Here is a 4,782-nt window from a genome sequence, read left to right as displayed (position 1 = left end):
AAAAAAAAAAAAAATTCAAACACAAAAAACTCATTTAAAAAAAAAAAAAAACTTCCTCATGTCCAAGGACCAAGCATCTTATGGAGTAAATGCTTTTATATACCAAAATAAAATTGTAGGGTTAGGGGTATAACTCAGTAGTAGCATACTCACCAACCACACACTGGGCCAAGTTCAATCCCTAGTACCACAAACCACATTAAAATGGATATAAAGAAAAAAAGAGTCAGACATAGTGGTGCACACCTGTAATCCCAGCACTCAGGAGGCTGAGGCAGGAGGATAGCCAGTTTGAGGCTAGCCTGGACTACAATGTGAAGTTCAAGGCTAGCCTGAACTACATAGTGAAACCCGGTCTCAAAAAGATCTAAAAAAAAAAAAAAAAAAAAAAAAAGAGGATGAAGATATACCATAGTGGCAAAGACCCTGGGTTCAATTCCTACTACTGGGGGAAAAAAAAAAATTCAAAACACAAGCCAGCACATTTGTCTGTTCTAACTAAAAGTACCGGAAACATCTAAAATAAATCCGTTAACTATTATATGTAACAATGGTATTTTCCCTGATAAAAGTATATAAAAGGTTACTAAAAAACTACCAGTAAGTACCCAAATGCAAACAAAAGAAATGTAATTAAGGCCAGGGAGATGGCTCAGTGGAATAAGCGCTTCCCTGGCAAGTGCAAGGGCCTGAATTCAATCCCGGGTTCTGCAAAAAAAAAAAAAAAAAAGAAAGAAAAAGAAAAAGAAAAAAAGAAATGTAATTATACTATGATCTTCTATCACAATCCCAATCAGTAAAGACAAGCTGCCAACTTTAAATTATAATAGTTAAAAAGCCCAGGCTTGGGCTGGGGATAGCTCAGTGGAATAAGCACTTGCCTGGCAAGTGCAAGGTCCTGAGTTCAGTACCTGATGCCACCAAAAAAAAAAAAGAAAAAAAAAAGCTCAGGCTTTAGAAGTAGAATGAGGGAGATGGCTCAGTAGAATAAGTGCTTGCCTGGCAAGCGTAAGAACCGGAATTCAATCCCCGGTTCTGCCAAAAAAAAAAAGAAGTAGAATGATGTGTATTCAGAGACCCTTGCTAGCTCTATATCAGTCTTATGTATAAAATGGAGATGACATACTACTTATCTCACAGACCTGGTTGGAAGAATATATGTAAATTCTTCAGTAGTGATTACACATAAAACACAATAATAGCATTACAACTGAAAATATTCTATGTGACATAGGTCCTCCTTTTTACATATAGCATTATTTTTTAGAATAATTGAGAACATCACCTAAACTAACACTTGGCAGCCAAGCTATTGGCAGCCCCTCTCCACCAGTGCAGTATCTAAGACTGCTAGTGAGACACAATTGTAGGCTTAGGGGTATAACTCAGTAGTAGCATACTTACCAACCACACTAGGACAAGTTCAATCCCTAGTACCACAAACCACATTAAAATGTATATAAAGAAAAATATCAATTTCTTTTTGATATTTGAAAAATATCAAACTCAAAAAATAAGGAACAAAAGGGATGACACACTGGGAAGTAAGAAGAATTTATTCTTTTTTTTTTTTTTTTTTTTTTTTTTTTTTTTTTTTTTTTGGTGGAACCAGGGATGGTTGGAACCGGGGATTGAACTCAGGCCCTTGCGTTTGCCAGGGAAGTGCTTATTCTATTGAGCCATCTCCCCAGCCCAGGAGGGAAGGGGAAAATGGAGGGTCGGGGTGGATAAAAAAAGAAGGGAAGGCAAAAAAATGGAAACAAAGCTTTGAAAATGGGGAGAGAAGGGTAAAAGGGAGGGGAGGGGAATGGAAAAAAAGCAGCAGCAAGATATACTACGTACAAATACAAATTCCCCATGTCGAAAGTGATCAGGCACTGATACAAAATAAATAAAATAAGAGAGCAAATTGGTCAAGCAATGGCAATGACTCATCCACATGGCTGACACTAACAAAGAATCTACAATCTGAGGTACAGGGTTTCAGGATAAATCCAGAGGGGATTTCACTGGCCTTATCAGATAAAAAAGCTACAATTCTTGTTACATAGGTCTTGCTTTATCTTGGTCTTAAACATCCAACAGAAAAGTACACAAATGAAGTATAAGAAGTAAAGCCATATTATTATGATGAGCTGTTGGGGACTCAGGTCAACAACTTCTGACATTGCCAGTCATGGGGAAGACCCAATACTATTATGGATTACTGGACTATTTTGGAATATTTTGCTGGGTTCACACACCTATAATATTTAAATGATGGAACTAAACAAAAAAAGGGGATACAGATGAATGTCCATTTTGTATCTGTGTATTCAAAGTGGTTAGGATAAATATATAGTTACATTCTCTTAATTCAATAAATAGAGGGATTTGTTCTAATAGTGTTTGTAAACAGGATATCATGTCTGCATCTTGTACAACAAATAATCACTAGGAAGACAATATGCAATGTGTTAATTATTGAAACTGTCCTACTAATTTGATTTGAAACTGTCTCACTGCTATTTGTTTCTCGATAAACTTATGGAAAAAAAATAAATATATAAAATGAAACACAAATATATTATGTGCATGTACAAATCTGCCAAAATGAAACCCACTAACCTGTATAAACAATAGAAGCAAAAAGGAAAAAGTCACTAGTAAGATGAGTCACTAAAACCTCATTATTTACAATACCCACAACCTCAGCATGTAAATACTTACCTCATATATATAAAGTATTGTACACCAAATTGTTTAATCTGTTGTGTTTTTAAATGCCATCCCTCGCCTAAACCATATCATGCATAACAAATGACAATGGAAGAAACTTAGAATCACTAGCCTAGTGGTTATGAACAGGTAAGATTTATACAAAAAGGTGAAAATTTCAAATTTCAGGTCAGTTTTTAAAATTTTGTTTATTTATGTGTGTGTGTGTGTGTGTGTGTGTGTGGCCAGCTCAACCCACCAGGGGGTGGGGCTGGCTGGCATTTGGTGCTGGGGGATTGAACCGCGGTCCCTATGCTTTGCTAAGCTTGTTCTAAGTAGGTGCTTTAGACCACTGAGCCATCTCACCAGCCCCTTCAGGTCAGTTTTTAAAGTTAGTCAAATGAGCCAGGTGTGGTGGCACATGCCTGTCTGTAATCCCAGCACTCAGAAGGCTGAGGCAGGACTGTTGTGAGTTAGAGGCCAGCCTGGGCTATAAGGTGAGCTCAAAGCCAGCTTAGACAGCCTAGTAAGACCTTGTCTCAAAAAAACAAAAATAAAGTTATCAAATGGTGGGGCCGGGGAGATGGTTCAGTAGAATAAGTGTTTCCCTGGCAAGTGCAAGGGCGTGAGTTCAATCCCCAGTTCCGCAAAAAAAAAAAAAAAAAAAAAAAAAAAGTTATCAAATGGAAAATTATCTTTGCCTAATCTATATATTCAATTAGTCCAAGTGTAGAGACTATACTTAAGGAATATCCATGCCTGGCAAGCACATGGTCCTGAGGTCAACTCGTGGTACCGCAAAAAAAAAAAAAAGGAATATCCAACTGCTAACATAAGCAAGAGAAGTGCTGAAAATGTATACACTTGTCAGAAATAAAAAATTAAGCCAGGCATAGTGACACACACCTGTAATCCCAGCACTCAAGAGACTAAGGAACAAAGATTACTTCAAGTTTGAGGCCAGCCTGGGCTACACAGTAAATTCAAGGCCAGCTTGAACTTCAAGTTCAAGTGAAAGCCCTATCTCAAAAAAATAAAATGAGGGGCAGTGAGATAGCTCAGCAGACTAAGTACCTGCTTAGGCAAGCACAGGGACTGGAGTTCAATTCCCAGCAGTGGCCCCGGGCACACTGAGCCAGCCACCAAGACAGGGTGTGGTGGCACACACCTATAATCCCAGCACTGGGGAGGTTGAAAACAGGAGGATCACTAGAGTCCAAACTGCATAGTGAGACCTTGTGCCAAATACCTAAAAAAATAAATACGAAGGAAGGAAGGAGGGAAGGAAGGAAGAAGATTATTGTGGCTGATTTTTAAAAGTTTGGCACAGCTGCAAAATACCAATATTTGTAAAGATGGGCTTTATAAACAGAAAATATTTACTCAGCCCAAATATTTTTTGTATACCACCACTTTAGCATATATTGTAACTCAGTTTTTAAAATGCAATAAAAGAATAGACCAGGAGTGCAAGCCCAGCGAGTGAGTGAGACTGCCTGTGGCCCGTGGATCCTCATTCAACCCAGAGTGCAGGCCCAGCGCAGAACCCTTTAGCAGAACTCCCTGCAAAGAGGCTAGAGGCAAGACCCACCCAGCTGATTCAAGAACAGAATATCTTGCCAGAGAGACACAAAGGGTTCAACTCTAACGCCTGCAGCAGAAAGAAGTGGAGCACAGCAGCCAGATCCAAACAACACCCACCTGGAGGAATCTGAACTTCGTAGATCCAGACTTGGTGCTAAGGTAATAACTCTAAGCTCTACACCAAAGGTCAGAAGACAGCAGTATACAAAATGACAAAGAAAAGGAACAAAATGCAGTCTCAGACCCCAAGTCCACCCAGTACAATTGCAGAGGACACTAGCACTGAGGAAACTGGAAATCACACACCAGATATCTCTGAAATAATAGCATTGGCAATAAAGAAACAACCTTTAGGTATAGAAGAAATCAGATCAGAAATAATTTTGGAACTAAAAAATTTAGTGATAACTATAATCAAAGAAGTACTAAGTGCTTCTAAAGAATACACTGATAAAAAAAAATAGAGCAGAATATAAAAATGATGGAACCCCTGAAGAAACA

At 38.4% G+C, this 4,782-nt stretch overlaps 1 protein-coding gene across 1 annotated transcript in view; it reads right to left on the bottom strand.

The window, feature by feature from the left end:
• Positions 1 to 4,782, bottom strand: part of Fam13b (family with sequence similarity 13 member B) — a 106,080-nt gene that overhangs the window by 73,738 nt on the left and 27,560 nt on the right. The window lies entirely within an intron of this gene.

This window comes from Octodon degus, unplaced genomic scaffold (genome assembly GCF_000260255.1).
Source record: "Octodon degus isolate 3935 unplaced genomic scaffold, OctDeg1.0 scaffold00169, whole genome shotgun sequence".
In the NCBI taxonomy this organism is placed as follows: Eukaryota; Metazoa; Chordata; class Mammalia; order Rodentia; family Octodontidae; genus Octodon; species Octodon degus.
The sequence above is the reverse complement of the archived record's forward strand: the minus strand, read 5'-3'. Positions and strand labels throughout refer to the sequence as shown.